Raw genomic sequence first — 20492 nt, 5'->3', positions numbered from 1 at the left:
TTAAACTCCCTGTTGTTGGCACTTCTAATTGGAATATATTAATTACATGCTCAAGTCAGTGTTTTTTTACTGATCAATTATTCTCAGTGTTCTTTTATTGACCAATTATTCTCAACATTCTTTTATTGATCAATTCTTCTCCCCCTCCTGAAATCCTTCCGCGAGCTTCTATATATGTTGCATCCTTTTACACCCAATTGTTTTAGTTTTATTGGTTTCTACTCTTATTAGTTTCTTAATGATACGTCTCCAACGTATCTATAATTTTTGATTGTTCCATGCTATTATATTATCTGTTTTGGATGTTTAATGGGCTTTATTTTACACTTTTATATTATTTTTGGGACTAACCTACTAACCCAAGGCCCAGTGCAAATTGCTGTTTTTTGCCTATTTCAGTGTTTCGCAGAAAAGGAATATCAAATAGAATCCAAACGGAATGAAACCTGCGGGAGAGTTATTTTTGGAACAAACGTGATCCAGAGGACTTGGAGTGGATGTCAAGAAATCAACGAGGAGGCCACGAGCAGGGAGGCGCGCCTGCCCCCCCGGGCGCGCCCCCACCCTCGTGGGCCCCTTGTAGCTCCACCGACCTACTTCTTCCTCCTATATATACCTACGTACCCCGAAACCATCAAAGAGCACCACGAAACCCTATTTCCACCGGCGCAACCTTCTGTACCCGTGAGATCCCATCTTGGGGCCTTTTCCGGCGCTCCGCCGGAGGGGGAACCGATCACGGAGGGCTTCTACAACAACACCATGGTGAACCGTTAGAGCATGGTGGTGGTTATGAATACTCTATGTGCTTCACTTATATCTTTTGAGCTAGATAATTTTGCTCTAGTGCTTCACTTATATATTTTTAGAGCATGGTGGTGATTTTATTTTATAGAAATTATTGATCTCTCATGCTTCACTTATATTATTTTAAGAGTCCCTTAGAACTACATGGTAGTTTACTTTGGCTATAAAATTAGTCCTAATATGATAGACATCCAAGATGGATATAATAAAAACTTTCATATGAGTGCATTGAATACTAAGAGAAGTTTGATACTTGATGATTGTTTTGAGATATGAAGATGGTGATATTAGAGTCATGCTAGTTGAGTAGTTGTGAATTTGAGAAATACTTGTTCTAAAGTTTGTGATTCCCGTAGCATGCACGTATGGTGAACCATGATGTGATGAAGTCGGAGCATGATTTATTTATTGATTGTCTTCCTTATGAGTGGCGGTCGGGGACGAGCGATGGTCTTTTCCTGCCAATCTATCCCCCTAGGAGCATGCGCGTAGTACTTCGTTTCGATAACTAATAGATTTTTGCAATAAGTATGTGAGTTCTTTATGACTAATGTTGAGTCCATGGATTATACACACTCTCACCCTTCCACCATTGCTAGCCTCTCTAATACCGTGCACCTTTCGCCGGTATCATACACCCACCATATACCTTCCTCAAAACAGCCACCATACCTACCTATTATGGCATTTCCATAGCCATTCCGAGATATATTGCCATGCAACTTACCACCGTTCCGTTTATTATGACACGCTCCATCATTGTCATATTGCTTTGCATGATCATGTAGTTGACATCGTATTTGTGGCAAAGCCACCTTCATAATTCTTTCATACATGTCACTCTTGATTCATTGCATATCCCGGTATACCGCCGGAGGCATTCACATAGAGTCATATTTTGTTCTAAGTTTTGAGTTGTAAGTAAATAAAAGTGTGATGATCATCATTATTAGAGCATTGTCCCAAAGTAAGGAAAGGATGATGGAGACTATGATTCCCCCACAAGTCGGGATGAGACTCCGGACGAAAAGAAAAAAAAAGAAAAGAGAAAAAAGAGGCAAAAAAGGGGGCCCAAATAAAAAAATGAGAGAAAAAGAGAGAAGGGACAATGTTAATATCCTTTTTCCACACTTGTGCTTCAAAGTAGCACTATAAGCTTCATGATAGAGAGTCTCCTATGTTGTCACTATCATATACTAGTGGGAATTTTACATTATAGAACTTGGCTTGTATATTCCAATGATGGGCTTCCTCAAAATGCCCTAGGTCTTCGTGAGCAAGCGAGTTGGATGCACATCCACTTAGTTTCTTTTGTTGAGCTTTCATACATTTATGGCTCTAGTGCATCCGTTGCATGGCAATCCCTACTCACTCACATTGATATCTATTGATGGGCATCTCCATAGCTCATTGATACGCCTAGTTGATGTGAGACTATCTTCTCCTTTTTTCGGTCTTCTCCACAACCACCATCCTATTCCACATATAGTGCTATGTCCATGGCTCACGCTCATGTATTGCGTGAAGATTGAAAAAGTTTGAGAACATCAAAAGTATGAAACAATTGCTTGGCTTGTCATCGGGGTTGTGCATGATTAAATACTTTGTGTGATGAAGATAGAGCATAGCCAGGCTATATGATTTCGTAGGGATAACTTTCTTTGGCCATGTTATTTTGAGAAGACATAATTGCTTAGTTAGTATGCTTGAAGTATTATTATTTTATGTCAATATTAAACTTTTATCTTGAATCTTTCGGATCTGAACATTCATGCCACAATAAAGAAAATTACATTGAGAAATATGCTAGGTAGCATTCCACATAAAAAATTCTGTTTTTATCATTTACCTACTCGTGGACGAGCAGGATTAAGCTTGCGGATGCTTGATACGTCTCCAATGTATCTATAATTTTTTATTGTTCCATGCTATTATATTATCTGTTTTGGATGTTTAATGGGCTTTATTATACACTTTTATATTATTTTTGGGACTAACCTACTAACCCAAGGCCCAGTGCAAATTGCCGTTTTTTGCCTATTTCAGTGTTTCGCAGAAAAGGAATATCAAACGGAATCCAAATGGAATGAAACCTTCGGGAGAGTTATTTTTGGAACAAACGTGATCCAGAGGACTTGGAGTGGACGTCAAGAAATCAACGAGGAGGCCACGAGGCAGGGAGGCGCGCCCCCACCCTCGTGGGCCCCTCGTAGCTCCACCGACCTACTTCTTCCTCATATATATACCTACGTACCCCGAAACCATCAAAGAGCACCACGAAACCCTATTTCCACCGGCACAACCTTCTGTACCCGTGAGATCCCATCTTGGGGCCTTTTCCGGCGCTCCGCCGGAGGGGGAATCGATCACGGAGGGCTTCTACATCAACACCATAGCCTCTACGATGATGTGTGAGTAGTTTACCTCAGACCTTCGGGTCCATGGTTATTAGCTAGATGGCTTCTTCTCTCTCTTTGGATCTCAATACAAAGTTCTCCTCGATCTTCTTGGAGATCTATTCGATGTAACTCTTTTTGCAATGTGTTTGTCGAGATCCGATGAATTGTGGGTTTATGATTAAGATTATCTATGAACAATATTTGAATATTCTCTGAATTCTTTTATGTATGATTGGTTATCTTTGCAAGCACTACAAAAAAAACACATCCGTGACATTTTGGGCCGAACGAATTTTTTTCCTGTCATACTTATGACACTTCTATGATGATAATTGTGACAAAACCCAGTATCATCATAGATGTGGTGGGGTCCTACTTCTATGACAAAAATTCATGACAGAAAATGGGCTTTTCGTCCTGGGCGGGCCGGAGACGCAGCTGCATGACATTATTTGGGCCATCCATGACGGAAAAAACCATGGTAGAAGCGAGGGCGAGGAAAATACCGGGGTGTTCCCGGTTACGGTGGGTGGTCGGGGCCGAGTGATGCGCGTTTCTCTCGTACACGCACGCGCGTGGGTGCGAGGCGTTGGGCTCTAACTGAACCCGAGCGATTGCACTGCAGGCTACACGTTACTGAACCCGAGCGATCGATCGATGGCTGTTAACTGAACCCGATCGAGCGATTCCTTCGCTACTGCTGCAAACTGAAGTCGATCGATGCTGCCTCTGGATGAACAGTGAGCATTGCTGGGGGGGTTTGGATGAACAGTTCCTGGTGGGGATGGATGAACAGGACCCCGTGGTGTTGCCTCTGGATGAACAGGACCCCGATCGATCGAGCCGGTTGGGGCTGGATGAATAGGACCCCGTGGAGGGCTGGATGAACAGGACCACCCCGTGGAGGGCTGGATGAACAGTAGACGGTGGAGGGCTGGATGAACAGTAGCCCGTGGAGGGGTGGTTGAACAGGAGCCCGTGGAGAGGGCTGGTTGAACAGTAGCCAATGGAGTAGCGCGCGGTGGAGGCTGGATGAACAGGAGCCCGTGGATGAACAGTCGCAGGTGGAGGCTGGAGGAGGTCGACGGTGGATGAACAGTAGCCCGTGGAGGCTGGAGGGGGTTGACGGTGGAGATGAACAATATCCCGTGGAGTCCCGTTTTGCGGTACGCCACACCCCTCCCGATGAACAGGACCCCTGTTTCGACCGTAGCGCTCCAACACAAGTCGGTTTCCTCCGTTTTGCGGTACGCCACACCCCTCCCGATCAACAGGACCCCCGTTTCGACCGTAGGAGGTCCGTTTCCTCCGTTTTACGCTACGTCAGACCCCTCCCGATGAACAGGATCCCGTTTCGACCGTGGCCGGTCGAACACAAGGCCGTTTCCTCCGTTCTGCGGTACGCCAGGCCTCGTTTCCATCGGCTGTTTCGTCCAAGCCCTCCCGATGGACACGACGACGCATCCCGTTCCGACCCAGCCGGTTGGCTCCCCATGAACACGACGACGACGCAGTTTCTCCGTTCCGACCCAGCCATGTACACGAGCCCTAGCCGTACGTACGCGCTAGTAGGCGTTCGAGACCCCGCCTGTATGTACGTACGTGACCGTACTTACTTTCTTGCACCCTGGCCGCTGTACGTACGTGTACATGCTACGTGCGCGCCTCAACTACGACACGTGCGCGCCTCTACATCGGCCAGTATGTACGTACACGTTCGCGACCAGAATGACAACGCTGCGTATGCTTCGACCAGGTGGGTCCCGACTGTTAGGCACTTCCTTGCGTGCGAAGATGTAGCTGGTGGGTCCCAGCAGTCAGGGGGGCGAATCATTTTTTTTGCCCGGACGCACTTCCTTGCGTGCGAAGATGTAGCTGGTGGGTCCCAGCAGTCAGGGGGAAATGTTTTTTTTCGCAAAATACGGTGGCCCGTCAGGTGGGTCCCCGCTGTCAGGTGGAGGAATAATTATTTTGCGCGCAATAAGGAGGCACTTCCTTGCTGCGGCCGTGGACCCAGCTGTCAGCCTCTCCACGTACAGTACTCTTCCGATGGAAATCGTTCCTTGACCACGTTGACCACGCCGCGCCGAGAGCACCAGGGCGGTGGACGACGGCGAGGCCTAGGAAGGGGACGACGCGGAGCCGGGGAAGACGGGGCAGTGGAAGCCCGCGTGGAGAGGAGTACGAGGGTTCACTGGTTCGGCTGCGGTGTGAGGCTGCCGTCGCCGCAGGGACGGGCCAGCGGTGGGAATAGTAGGGGGCGAGGAGGCCTCCGCGGCAGCACAGCCGGCCACGGGAGGCAGGAGCATGCGGCACGACCGGCGCTGCTTTGGGCGGCTGGAGCAAGAAGACCAGAGGTTGAAGAAGCACTACGGCCGTTGGATGGACATCGTACGATCACTGGAGCTAGAATCGTTCATATTGACTAAGTTGACAAAGCACTCCGTCCCCGTCAACTTAGTAGGCCCACAAGTCGGCCACCCACCAAGGTGGGTCCCAACTAGCAGGGGGAGTATTCTTTTTTTGTGCGTAATAAGGCGGCACTTCCGGTGGGTCCGAGCTGACAGCGGGGGGAACGTTTTTTTTTACGAAATACGGTGGCCCGTCCGGTGGGTCCCAGCAGTCAGGGGGAAACGTTTTTTTCGCCAAATACGTTGGCTCGTCCGGTGGGTCCCTGCTGTCAGGTGGAGGAATAATTATTTTCCGCGTAATAAGGAGGCACTTCCTTGCGGCTGTCGTGGACCCAGCTGTCAGCCTCTCCACGTACAGTACTCTTCCGATGGAAGTCGTTCCTTGACCACGTTGACCACGCCGTGCCGAGAGCACTAGGGCGGTGGACGACGGCGAGGCCTAGGAAGGGGACGACGCGGAGCCGGGGAAGACGCGGTAGTGGATGCCCACGCGTAGAGGAGTATGAGGGTTCACTGGTTCGCTGCGGGGTGAGGTTGTCGTCGCCGCAGAATAACAGGGGGTGTGGGTGAGTAGAGGGATGGCCTGGCTAGCGGTGGGAGTAGTAGGGGCGGTGAGGCCTCCGCCGCATCGGAGCCGACCACGGGAGGCAGGAGTACGAGGCACGACCGTCGCTGGTTTGGGCGGCTGGAGCAAGAAGACCAGAGGTTGAAGAAGCACTACGGCCGTTGGATGGACATCGTACGGTAACTGGAGCTAGAATCATGCATATTGACTAAGTTGACAAAGCCCTCCGTCCCCGTCAACTTAGTAGGCCCACAAGTCAGCCTGCCACTATACTGGGTCCCAGCTACCAGGGGGAGTATTCATTTTTTGTGCGTAATAAGGATCACTACAACAAAATTGACATACCGTGACGAAAATCCTCGTGACAATGGTGGACAACGTCACCTAAATGCCTAATGTGTGACGCTCTCATAGGTGGCATCACCAATTACCGTAAGTCTGTGACGATAAACGTCACTGAAATGCCTCAGCCCGTGAGCACACCTGGCTGCCAATTTCTGTGACGCCTTGATATTTTGCATGACAAACTTGCTAGTCACCGAATACTACATATGTGTGACGATTCATTTTTTGTCATGTAGCGTCTAGTAGTGGGACCAGCCATAGCTAGTTCACGGTTATTGAGTGGAAGGATACGTGCGTCGATTTTGGCGGTGGGACCCGATATAATTTTTCAACGGCTATTGGGCGTTGTAATTATTTTGTTCTATGTAATATAAGTAGGTAGTGGCCATGGAAATACTTATAATTATTTTTTTATAAAGGGAAAACCTTGTCTTTTTAGATGGTTATTTAGTTCTTTCTAATATAAATAGGTAGTGGCTCGACAAAAAAATGTAATCAGGCTTCATGAGCTAATGTTGTTTATCTAAAAAATAAAAATGGATATAAGGGAGTGAACTGGTAATAGGAGAAAATATTTTTAACACTGTTACTTTGTTCTTATATCTAGAATAACAAGGTAGTGGGCTATGCCAAAAACTTCAATTGGGCGCTTGTGAGCTAATGTTGTGTCGTTCTATCGCAAAAGTTAAAATGGAAATAGGAGAGTCGATGGGTAATCTTATCTTTTTTTGTTTTCTATAAACATGTAATTGCTGGGCAAAAAAACTTGAATGGAGCGCTCGTGAAGTGATGTTGTTTCGTTCTATCTAAAAAACTAAAATTAAAACAGGAGATTCGATGCAAGAAAGCTTGGTCGAGGAGTTTGAACCGGCGACGACCATAGTCTGCACCAACAGCGTTGCCACTAGGAAAGAGTCTGGCTGCTATATAAATTGTGCTAAAGGACATTTATTTTTATCTTCTTGGACCATACGCCTAGGCCTAGATCGCTTACGCTCGGAGGTTGGGGGCTATGCACATGAGTATATTCAGACTATGAAACAATCATCGTTGAAAACCATCATCCCAAGTTACCTTACACAAGCAGTTAAAATAATCACTCATTTGCATTTTGTTTTTTTCCAGATCACATACTTAAGACCCCTCTGTACAACTTTCAACATATTTATTTACAATTCTCCCCAAAAAGAACACTGAAAATACAATATCATAATGTTCATGTAAAGTTTACTTTTTAATAATCATTTTCTACTTATTTCGAATTAAATGGATTACATAATATTAAGTGGAAATTAAATTCTGAAAATAAACTATCTCCTCGTAAAAAATACATTTTCCTTCCAGTTCTCTATTTTTTTCCCGCATTCACCCAGTGTCCCCACCTGTCAAAGACCCAGCCAAAATTTATCTTCTATTTCGCCCGCGAAGAGGCACCGCTAAAAGCCATCGCCCGACATTTTTTCGTCAGATTTAATCGACTCTCCTATCCCATGACTGCGGCGATCAGGCCGGCAGATTGGGGGTGGCCGCCCGCCCGCCGAGCTCGGATCCACTACACAACCATCCCCGCGAGCACTCCGCTCTATCCGCCCCCTCCCCTGATTGCAGCGACCGGCGACCGCAGATTGGAGGAGGCCGCTCGACCGGCCGAGCTCGGATCCACTGCATCAACCAGCTATAGCGGATTGGAGGAGGCCGCCCCACCCGGCTCTCTTTCCCCACCGATCAGACCGAGCGGCGACGGCTGACGGTAATTTTCTCATCCGCCCTCCTCATCCCGCAAGCTCTAGACATAAGGGATCACCATGGAAGGGATTTGGGGGAGAAAAGCACACATGGTCGTGAGATTTATTTACATCTCTGAATACAACGCAAATCCAGTTTCTCTCTAAGATTTACTCGGTCTTTATTCAGATTTATTTACATCTCTGAATTCAATGACCATGTGGCTTCCCTATTTGTGGTTCTGCTACCCCATAAGCAGTCCTTACCTAGGATCGTCAAAACTGAATGTCTGCACTTGTTCTTGATAGAATATATAACCATATGGAGTTCACAATGTATATTCTTTATATCGAATTCTCAATAAAGACTAAGTCTGCACTTGTTCTTGTTCAATATTGAATAAAGACTGAGTCTAAACTTGTTCCAAACTGAATAAATGCCGAGTCTGCACTTGCTCTTTATACAATATACTATTATTACCACATGGAGTTCACAGTGTATGTTCTTTATTTTGGATTCTCGATATATACTAAGTCTGCACTTGTTCTTGTTCAATACTGAATAAAGACCGAGTCTAAACTTGTTCCAAACTGAATAAATGTCGAGTCTGCACTTGTTCTTGATACAATATATTACCACATGAAGTTCACAGTGTATGTTCTTTATTTTGGATTCTCGATAAATACTAAGTCTGCACTTGTTCTTGTTCAATACTGAATAAAGACTGAGTCTAAACTTGTTCGAAACTGAATAAAGGCCGAGTCTGCACTTGTTCTTGTTTAACTGAATTCTGGATGCTCCATATTTCCAAGTATGTATTTATTTCGATCTGTTCTGCAACCCTCCAAAATATGTACAATGTGGATTCACTGGCTTTAATTTCGCCTTGCTTGTATCATGTGTATGTCACTGTGCACTATAAGGATCGCAAATAATTGACTCAAAGATTGATTCATATATTCTGTCCCTCCACTTTTCGTAATTAATCTAGATGCTGATATCTCTGTTCACTGCATTCCTATTGAACCTGTGCTGACATTGCATAAGTTTGTGTTGATTAACTGCCTTGTTTAACTCACTTGTTCCAAAAAATAGTGCAGCTGCTACCTCAAGAATAACAAGATCTAGAGACAATTGAGTCAGTTGAAGCTACAAACCATCAAGAACAGTCTGCACCAAATCCAACAAACACATCACCTCACCTAACTTCTAAGAATAGCAACTCGCCTGACGCTGATTCAGGGGTACAACGTTCTCAAGACATGATAGGCACATCCAGACAATCAGATAACATGATTACATTACAAGGCCAAGGTATATGCAACATCATCGCTTCACACCATCTATTTTCCACTTGAAATTATAACCTTCTAATTTATCTGCCAGCTTGTAATGTACATGCATTAGCATGCTCCACTGGTCCAACTGATCCACGACCATCAAGGAGAGGTCATCGACGTAGACCAACCATGGGGCATGGGCTTTAGGAGTATGCAAACAGAAATAGAGGGAGGAAGATGCACATTGATTTTACAGCAGGGAAAGTGAGACCTACTGACCCAGTCCAAGTAGCAAAGCTTTCTTCTGAGTGTCGTATTCACATCAGGAGCAAAATGGACGTTGCTACGCACTGGAATGACTTGAGAGAAGCCACTAGTGAAACCTATGGCCCCCGGGTCGATTTTCTATCGTATTAATCTTCCAACACTTAGCTATTTCCATTGCCTTTTATTTTACTTGCATCGTTATTCCTCTTTCTCATAAAAATACCAAAAATATTATCTTATCATATCTATCAGATCTCACTCTCGTAAGTGACCGTGAAGGGATTGACAACCCCTTTATCGCGTTGGTTGCGAGGTTCTTATTTGTTTGTGTAGGTGCGAGGGACTTGAGCGTAGCCTCCTACTGTTGGTTCTCAAAAACTGAGGGAAATACTTACACTACTTTGCTGCATCACCCTTTCCTCTTCAAGGGAAAACCAACGCAGTGCTCAAGAGGTAGCAAGAAGGATATCTGGCGCCGTTGCCGGGGAGTCTACGCAAAAGTCAACATACCAAGTACCCATCACAAACCCTTATCCATCGCATTACATTATTTGCCATTTGCCTCTCGTTTTCCTCTCCTCCACTTCACCCTTGCCGTTTTATTCGCCCTCTCTTTTCCGTTCGCCTCTTTCTCGCTCGTTTCTTGTTTGCTTGTGTGTTGGATTGCTTGCTTGTCACGATGGCTCAAGATAATACTAAATCGTGTGACTTTTCCAATACCAACAACAATGATTTTCTTAGCACTTCGATTTCTCCTCTTACCGATACTGAATCTTGTGAAATTAATGCTGCTTTGTTGAATCTTGTTATGAAAGATCAATTCGCCGGCCTTCGTAGTGAAGATGCCGCCACCCATCTAAATAGCTTCGTTGATTTGTGTGATATGCAAAAGAAGAAAGATGTGGACAATGATATTGTTAAATTGAAACTATTTCTTTTTTCGCTTAGAGATCGTGCTAAAGCTTGGTTTTCGTCTTTGCCTAAAAATAGTATTGATTCTTGGAATAAGTGCAAATATGCTTTTATCTCTAAGTATTTTCCTCCCGCTAAGATCATCTCTCTTAGAAGCGATATTATGAATTTTAAGCAACTTGATCATGAACATGTTGCACAATCTTGGGAGAAGGAAATTAATGATACGTAATTGCCCTACTCATGGTTTGAATTTGTGGATGATTATACAATTTTTTTATGCCGGATTGAATTTTGCTTCTAGAAATTTTTTAGATTCGGCCGCGGGAGGCACTTTTATGGAAATCACTTTAGGAGAAGCTACTAAACTCCTAGATAATATTATGGTTAATTATTCTCAATGGCACACCGAAAGATCCACTAGTAAAAAGGTTCATGCGATAGAAGAAATTAATTTTTTGAGTGGAAAGATGGATGAACTTATGAAATTATTTGGTAATAAGAGTGTTTCTTCTGATCCTAATGATATGCCTTTGTCTACTTTGATTGAGAATAATAATGAATCTATGCATGTGAATTTTGTTGGTAGGAATAATTTTGGTAACAACGCATATAGAGGAAACTTTAATCCTAGGCCGTATCCTAGTAATTTCTCTAATAATTATGATAATTCCTACAACAACTCTTATGATAAGTGCAAGGAAAGAACCGCTAGGATGCGTGCTAAGAAAGATTGCTTTGTGAAAGCGTGTTCTTCTAATTTTTATGAGAATAACAATGAAGATCTAAAAGTTATTGATGTGTCCCCTATTAAATCTTTGTTTTGCAATATGAATCTTGATAATGATGGGGCTGGAGATGAGCCACCTTTACCTATAAGGCGTTCCAAAAATTCAGAGTTTTTAGATCTTGATGCTAAAATTTGTAAAAGTGGGATTGAAGAGGTCAAAACTTTAGATATCAATGAACCCACTATTTTGGATTTCAAGGAATTTAATTATGATAATTACTCTTTGATAGATTGTATTTCCTTGTTGCAATCTGTGCTAAATTCTCCGCATGCTTATAGTCAAAATAAAGCTTTTACTAAACATATCGTTGATAATTTAATGCAATCTTATGAAGAAAAACTTGAGTTGGAAGTTTCTATCCCTAGAAAACTTTATGATGAGTGGGAACCTACTATTAAAATTAAAATTAAAGATCATGAATGCTATGCTTTGTGTGATTTGGGTGCTAGTGTTTCCACGATTCCAAAAACTTTATGTGATTTGCTAGGATTCCGCGAATTTGACGATTGCTCTTTAAACTTACACCTTGAGGATTCCACTATCATGAAACCTATGGGAAGAATTAATGATTTTCTTACTGTTGCAAATAGGAATTATGTGCCCGTAGATTTTACTGTTCTTGATATAGATTGCAATCCTTCATGTCCTATTATTCTTCGTAGACCTTTCCTTAGAACGATTGGTGCAATAATTGATATGAAAGAAGGAAATATTAGGTTCCAATTTCCATTAAGGAAAGACATGGAACACTTCCCTAGAAAGAAAATTAAATTGCCATATGAATCTATTATGAGAGCCACTTATGGATTGCCTACCAAAGATGGCAATACCTAGATCTATCCTTGTTTTTATGCCTAGCTAGGGGCGTTAAACGAAGCGTTTGTTGGGAGGCAACCCAATTTTATTTTTAGTTTTTTGCTTTTTGCTTCTATTTAGGAATAAATCTTTGATCTAGCCTCTGGTTAGATTTCTTTTTATGTTTTAATTAGTGTTTGTGCCAAGTTAAACCTATAGGATCTTCTTGGATGATAGTTATTCGATCTTGCTGAAAATTCCAGAAACTTTCTGTTCGCGAAAACAATTGTTAAAAATTCTCAGAACGTGATATAATATTGATTCCAATTGCAGAAGATCAATAAACAAATTATTTAGGTTTTCCTATTTTGGATGAAGTTTTAGAGTTCCAGAAGTTTGCGTTAGTTACAGATTACTACAGACTGTTCTGTTTTTGACAGATTCTGTTTTTCGTGTGTTGTTTGCTTATTTTGATGAATCTATGGCTAGTAAAATAGTTTATAAACCATAGAGAAGTTGTAATACAGTAGGTTTAACACCAATATAAATAAAGAATGAGTTCAATACAGTACCTTGAAGTGGTGTTTTTTTTCTTTCGCTAACGGAGCTCACGAGATTTTCTGTTAAGTTTTGTGTTGTGAAGTTTTCAAGTTTTGGGTAAAGATTTGATGGAGTATGGAACAACGAGTGGCAAGAGCCTAAGCTTGGGGATGCCCATGGCACCCCAAGGTAATCCAAGGACACTAAAAAGCCAAAGCTTGGGGATGCCCTGTAAGGCATCCCCTCTTCGTCCTCATCCATCGGTAAATTTACTTGGAGCTATATTTTTAATCACCACATGATATGTGTTTTGCTTGGAGCGTCTTGTATGATTTGAGTCTTTATTTGTTAGTTTGCCACAATCATCCTTGCTGTACACACCTTTTTGAGAGAGACACACATGATTCGGAATTTGTTAGAATACTCTATGTGCTTCACTTATATCCTTTGAGTTATATAGTTTTTGCTCTTGTACTTCACTTATATCTTTTAGAGCACGGCGATGGTTATATTTTATAGAAATTATTAAACTCTCATGCTTCACTTATATTATTTTAAGAGTCTTAAACAGCATGGTAATTTGCTTTAATCATGAAATTAATCTTCCATATTGAGTTCATTAAATATCATGAGAAGTTAGATACTTGATAAGTGTTTTGAGATATAAAGGTGGTAATATTTGTAACGCCCGGATAATTAAGCTACAGTAATCCTATACTAATGATGCCACGTCATAATGATTACTGTTATTAAACTCGTGATGTTTCAAACCCGCCCTTTATTCAAAATTCAAAATCAAGTCAAACTCAGAAGTTTTCAAATGTCTAAAATAAAATGTTCATAGTGTGACCAATATTCCATAACTAATTTAGGTGGTGAGGCAACACTTTTGGAAAGTATTTAAATGCCCTTTTGTGAATATAAAAGTGGTTGAAAACAATTATTAAATGATTTTTAATTATTAAACAAATTTCAAACTATTTTAAATCCCTCCCCAAACTTTTGTGGCAATGCCTAAAGCTGCAATGTGATTTATGGACAAAGTTTCATATTACATAAAAGTCTTTTGCTATCTGAATTAGTTACAAGATAGAAAACTATAAAAGAAAAGGTAAATGAAAAAGAGAAACAGAAAAGAGACCCCCCCTGCCTGGGCCTTAGCCCACCCAACTGCATGGCCCAACCAGGCCGGCCCACCCCCTCCTACTAGCCTTCCCCACCGGTCGCCTTCTCCTCCCCATTGTGCGAGCGACCGAGGCACGCGCCCGAGCTGTCCCCGTCCGACCCCCTCGCCGGCGCCGTCAGAGGGATAAGGCCGAGCCCCCCCTCTCGGCCTCGTCAGCTCCCAGGATCTTTCCCCCCCTCCCACTCGTGTTCGCCCCTCTCCTTGCTCCCTGCTCTCGATCTGGTCGAGCCCGACGCCGTCGTCGCCATGGCCTACGCCGTCCACGCGCCCACGACCACCCCGCCCTGAGCCCACGAGCCCCGTCTACCTCCGCTACGTCGTCTACGACCACGGGGTTGACCTCAACGCCTTCGTTTCCCGCGGATCGACTGCCTCTTCCTCCCCGTTGTCGGCGCTCCTTCGACGGGCCTCCTTGTGCCTTCATGATGAGCCCCCCGCGCTCGTCTCCCCCTCTCTTCTCTGTTCTGTCGTAGTACATCGTCCGCCGTGCCTCGCTGCGCCCGCGCGTGCTGCACCGCAGCCGCCGCACGCCCACGACCACCTGATGCTGCTTGCTGCTGCTGTCGTCGGCGCAGCCGCTGGCTGCCACCGGCTGCCGCTCGCGCCTGTAGCCGCGGCTGGCCCTCGCCGTCGGCGCTTCCCGTGCTAGTCGCCCGCCTCCAGCCTCCTCTCCCGCGTTGGCCCCGGCCATCGTTCTTGGCACCCGACCCGGTCGTCGTAGGCCGCCGACCGCACCCTGCACCTACCCCGCACACGCCGCTGACCGCTGCTCCGTCGCCTCGCGCCCCCGCGCTCGCCGTCGCCACCACGCGCGCCTCCCCTGGCCGCTGCGCGCCGCCCCGCCTTGCTTCCTTGCCGCGTCCGCACAACCCCGCCCCGCTCGTCTGCCATGCGCGTGCTGCCCTGCGCACGGCGCCGCCCGCTGCTCCCCACCCCCGCGGCCGTGCGCTCCGGCGTCCGGCACCCGACGTGCCGTCCCTGGGTTCCACCCCGACTAGCAACCCCGCCCGCAGCCCCGCTACACCGCAACCCGTTTTGGCCCCCTGGGCCAATGATGTTAGGGCCCCACGCCCCTGTTTATTAAAAAAAGAAATGTTAAAAAGTATATATTAATAAAAACAATTAATTAATTAGTTAAATGATTAATTAACTTAATTAATTATTCTTAATTAAACTAATGAACTAGATTAGTTAAATTAATCAGTAGTTAGATAAATGTGTGTATGACAGGAGGGCCCCACCCCCTGTTGACCAGTCAAACGTTGACTGGTCAAATAGGCCCCCCTGGCCCACATGTCACCCTCAGGTACACCTCTGTGTACACAGATCTGAGTGCACATAGCATTTTAGTTATTTAATTTCGAATTAATAACAAGTACAGAATATTGTTTAAATCTTTGAAAATCATAGAAAATAATCCGTAACTCGGATGAAAAAGTTTTATACATGAAAGTTGCTCAGAACGACGAGACGAATCCGAATACGCGGTCCGTTCGTCCGCCACTCATCCCTAGCATAGCAAACATGCAACCTTTTCCCCTCATGTTCGTCTGTCCGAAAATGCCTAACTCCGGGAAAACTTTCCGGATGTTATCCCCCTTCGCCGGTAACGTGTAGCACCGCATTAGAACACGTCTAGCTCTGCCCGTTGTCCTGTTATGCATTTGTTTGCTCTGTATTTACTATTTCTTCCCCCCTCTTCTGTCCGGTAGACCCCGAGAACGCTGCTGATGCCCCTGTGATCGACTACGTCGACGACGACCCTTCTTCCCTTTCAGCGGAGCTTCCAGGCAAGCCCCCCCTTTGATCATCCCGATATCGCCCATTCCATTCTCTCATGCTTGCATTAGATTTTGCTACTGTTATTGATTGCTCCTATTCTGATGCATAGCCTGCTTTTGTACCTGCTGTTGTACCTTACCTGCTTATCCTAAACTACTTAGTATAGGTTGGTTAGAGATCCATCAGTGACCCCCACCTTGTCCTTGTTGCCCCTGCTTCATCATCGACGACTCGATCAACGTGATCGACGACCAGAGCCTGACACCTCACATCACATCACGCCCCTTTTGTTGCTCGACTCTGCAGAGCTACTATCAAGTGCCGAGGGTGATCCCTCATAACGCACTCCTAATGATAATTCTGTACTGTAGCTATTCGGTCGTGGTCATCGAGGGTGGTTCCTCTTTCACCATTCCCGATACGGCTCTATCGTGCAACACCTCAAGTGTGAACCTCGAGGGTGGTCCCTCTTACGTTCACCTTGATGATTACATTGAGTGGAATCCACCGGGGGTGATTCCTCGGGTTTTCCCCTTGATGTTTGGACACACGGTTACCCGGACTTTACTTGAGACCTTTGTTGAAGTCGGGTCGGCCCTGAGGGGTACCCGCGAGTTGATGTGTCGGGCGGGCCCGTTGAGCACCCGTGAGTTTTCTACATGGCACGGCCGGGCAGTCTGGGCCCTTGCCGTAAGTCCATGAGACGGGGCGACGGGGTCACATTATCGTGAGTCTCTGCTCGTCTCCGCGAGCCCCCAATGCACTAACAGGTTTGGGTATTTGTTCTGAGTTGGCCTTTGGCCTTTACGCACTAACCACCACGCGAGAATAGATATGGGCCTCGACGTCGTGGTATCAGCCGAAGCTTTGTCGGATGTCCAGTTCAGCATTGTGGCACGGTCGGATTGTGCCATCCACTACACGGGTGGTGCTGGTATCCACCCTGCACACAACGACCCGGAGTGCAACGGGCGATGGGCCCAGACCCCGGAGTGCTTAGAATGTAGACCATCGGGGACCTCTCTACTGAGCCTAGGTAGGGTTGCGACGTGTTGATCTTCCGAGGCCGGGCATTGACCCCAGAAAGGTGTGTCCGGCCAGAGTGATCGAATGTGTTGGGTAACGTGGTGCACCCCTGCAGGGAAGATATATATTCGAATACCGTGTCCATGGTAAAGGACGTTCAGACTTGTATCCGGATCTTATATAACTAGAAATGGATACTTGAGACATGAGATGGTTATGTGGCTCCGAGATTGCTTTCTCGTAGGGAGTCGAGGAAGGATCTCTGGGCGTTGATGCTACAACATGCTTGTTAAATATAAACTGCTATTCTTTACTCTTCCACATGCTGCAAGATGCTTGGAGCTGCTTGAAGATGCTAGTCTTCGATAGGCTAGGCCTTCCCCTCTATTCTGGCATTCTGCAGTTCAGTCCATTGATACAGCCCTTCCATTTGATACCAATGCATACTTAGTATAGATCTGATGCTTGTGAGTACTTTGGATGAGTACTCACGATTGCTTTGCTCCCCTTTTCCCCGCTTCTTTCTTCCTTCTGGTTGTTGCAACCAGATGGTGGATCCCAGGAGCCAGATGCCACCGCCGATGGATGCTACTACGTGGAGACCGCCGACGACCAGGAGTAGTTAGGAGGTCCCAGGCAGGAGGCCTTGCCTCTTCGATCGTTGATGTTTGTGCTAGCCTTGTTAAGGCATCCTTGTTTAACTTATGCTGTACTCAAATATTGTTGCTTCCGCTGACTCTTGTGTATCGAGCTTGTATTCGAGCCCTCGAGGTCCCTGGCTTGTTATATTAAGCTTGTATTATTTCTATTTGTGTCTAGAGTTGTGTTGTGATATCTTCCCGTGAGTCCCTGATCTTGATCATACACATTTGCGTGTATGATTAGTGTACGGTCGAATTGGGGGCGTCACAAGTTGGTATCAGAGCCGACTGCCTGTATGATCCCCCTTTCCAACTCCTTGGCCGAAGTTGAGTTTAGTCTTTAAAAAACTGATTTACTAACATGGCTGTGTGGCTTACGGGCCCACGTCGCCATTGGGTGGTATTAGAATCTTTTACTCCTCGCCTATACTCTGGGACTCCTATCTCTCTTCTACTCGGGTTAAATGATTTTTCTAACTACAACATTAGGTTCTCGTGATCACATCCATCCGGAGATTTGTATGGCGCCTTTCTCGAATTGAGGGCCAAGATCTGCTTCACAATGTTCACTGACCTCAGGATCCTCTTATCTAGGGCACCCTGTGTTGTCACTTGCAAATCCCTCACTCTAGTGGTTTTCCCCGACGTTAATGTAGCCTTTTCTATGTCTCGCTATTGTATCCCTCCATCGCGTGCATGCATGCCGCCTGGTATGTCTAGGATGTTTCTCCTGTCGGAACTCATACAAACAACTTGTAATTGGCTCCGTATATGTATCGGTATGTCTTCAATGACTACTGCCTTGTACATACTGTGCCCTTGCTCACTGTTCAGTTTACCTCATGAATGACTCCATGCACTAGCTCCATCCCTTTGCTAAACTACCCCCTATTGCATTTAAGCAGGATGGTTAGACCCGCTGGTCGTGACCGCCCGAATACATGGCCGGAATGATACAACAGTTTGATGTTGAATCGCCAGTTCATGGTAGGAGTCATGGCTCAGTTTTTGCGCCCCAATATGAATCAGCAACCAACCCAGTAACCCTGCAAAACTTTGCACGTCTCAACCCTGTCATCTACCGCAGCTCAACTCAGCCCCTTGATGCTGATGACTAGCTCCGTGACATCACTTTCGAGTTGGAGTCTGCTGATGTAGCCCCGACCAACTATGTCACCTTCACGGCTTATTACCCGAAAGGTTCCGCTGCTCAATGGTAGAACAGCCACAATTGTTCCTTACCAGTTTGAATCGTCATCACTTGGCCGAAATTCCAAGCTGCATTCCATGGGCCAATGTCGAACAACCATGGTTAGTCACAACGTCCCAGTTGAATTTGAAGGGTTGGAATTCCATCTTTCCCCCATTGTTTCGAAGTCGTCCAATATCGACCTCATTCTGGGAATGGAGTGGTTGAAAACACATACCGCTTCTATCTTTTGCACCACTAAGACTGTCCATCTACTACACCCATCAAATGAGATTGTAAGCTACCATGCTCATCTTGTTCGTAATGCCGAAGCACAGAGTAATTCCTTGAACACGTAAACGCTTCTGCTCTTGTGTGAATTAAAAACGCTACAGTCGTTTGTGAATTCCAAGGTGTCTTTTCAGCAGAACTACCCAGTCCATGACCTTGAACTTGCTGCAGTTAAATTTGCACTGAAGTTGTGGCGACATTTCCTACTTGGTAATCGTTGTGAGATCTTCATATGATCATCAAAGTCTGAAGTATCTGTTTACTCAGCTAGATCTGGATCTCTGTCAGCAGTGATGTATGGAAACAATTACAGACTATGAGTACGGTATTTCTTATACCCCTGGCAATGCTAATTGTCATGGACGATGCCTTGTGTCACAAGTCTTATTGCAACAACCACATGGCTTATAAAGCTCAACCCATGCAAGATGATCTCACTTACCGAGAGCATCCGACCCGCGTTCTCGTTCAAGCTGCACGTCGCACCATCAGAGGGCTTTCAAAATTCTAAAAGTTCAGTGGTGAAATCCTTCTGAAGATGAAACCACTTGGGAACGCGAGGATCATCTTTGTGATGAATACCCAGCGTTATTTCTTCTACCTCCTAAAATCTCGGGACGAGATTTATTGTAGTGGAGGAGAATTGTAACGCCCGGATAATTAAGCTACAGTAATCCTATACTAATGATGCCACGTCATCATGATTACTGTTATTAAACTCGCGATGTTTCAAACCCGCCCTTTATTCAAAATTCAAAATCAAGTCAAACTCAAAAGTATTAAAATGTCTAAAATAAAATGTTCATAGTGTGACAAATATTCCATAACTAATTTAGGTGGTGAGGCAACACTTTTGGAAAGTATTTAAATGCCCTTTTGTGAATATAAAAGTGGTTGAAAACAATTATTAAATGCTTTTTAATTATTAAACAAATTTCAAACTATTTTAAATCCCTCCCCAAACTTTTGTGGCAATGCCTAAAGCTACAATGTGATTTATGGACAAAGTTTCATATTACATAAAAGTCTTTTGCTATCTGAATTAGTTACAAGATAGAAAACTATAAAAGAAAAGGTAAATGAAAAAGATAAATAGAAAAGAGACCCCCCTCTGCCTGGGCCTTAGCCCACCCAACTGCATGTCCCAACCAGGCCGGCCCACCCCCTCCTACTAGCCTTCCCCACCGGTCGCCTCCTCCTCCCCATTGTGCGAGCGACCGAGGCACGCGCCCGAGCTGTCCCCGTCCGACCCCCTCGCCGCCGCCACCAGAGGGATAAGGCCGAGCCCCCCCACCTCTCGGCCTCGTCAGCTCCCAGGATCTTTCCCCCCTCCCACTCGTGTTCACCCTTCTCCTCGCTCCCTGCTCTTGATCTGGTCGAGCCCGACGCCGTCGTCGCCATGGCCTACGCCGTCCACGCGCCCACGGCCACCCGGCCCTGAGCCCACGAGCCCCGTCTACCTCCGCTATGTCATCTACGACCACGGGGTTGACCTCAACGCCTTCGTTTCCCGCGGATCGACTGCTTCTTCCTCCCCGTC

The 20492-nt window shown here is 45.5% G+C and overlaps 1 long non-coding RNA gene across 1 annotated transcript; it reads left to right on the top strand.

The window, feature by feature from the left end:
• The first annotated feature begins 7991 nt into the window (after nucleotides 1-7991).
• LOC120974692 (uncharacterized) lies at nucleotides 7992-20149 on the top strand. Its single transcript, XR_012203333.1, has 3 exons — nucleotides 7992-8277; nucleotides 9348-13100; nucleotides 17380-20149. It is a non-coding gene; the product is annotated as an uncharacterized lncRNA (long non-coding RNA).
• The last annotated feature ends 343 nt before the right edge of the window (nucleotides 20150-20492 follow it).

This window comes from Aegilops tauschii, chromosome 2, assembly GCF_002575655.3.
Source record: "Aegilops tauschii subsp. strangulata cultivar AL8/78 chromosome 2, Aet v6.0, whole genome shotgun sequence".
NCBI lineage: Eukaryota > Viridiplantae > Streptophyta > Magnoliopsida > Poales > Poaceae > Aegilops > Aegilops tauschii.
Note: the sequence above shows the minus strand (reverse complement) of the source record. Positions and strands in the feature narration are given on the sequence as shown.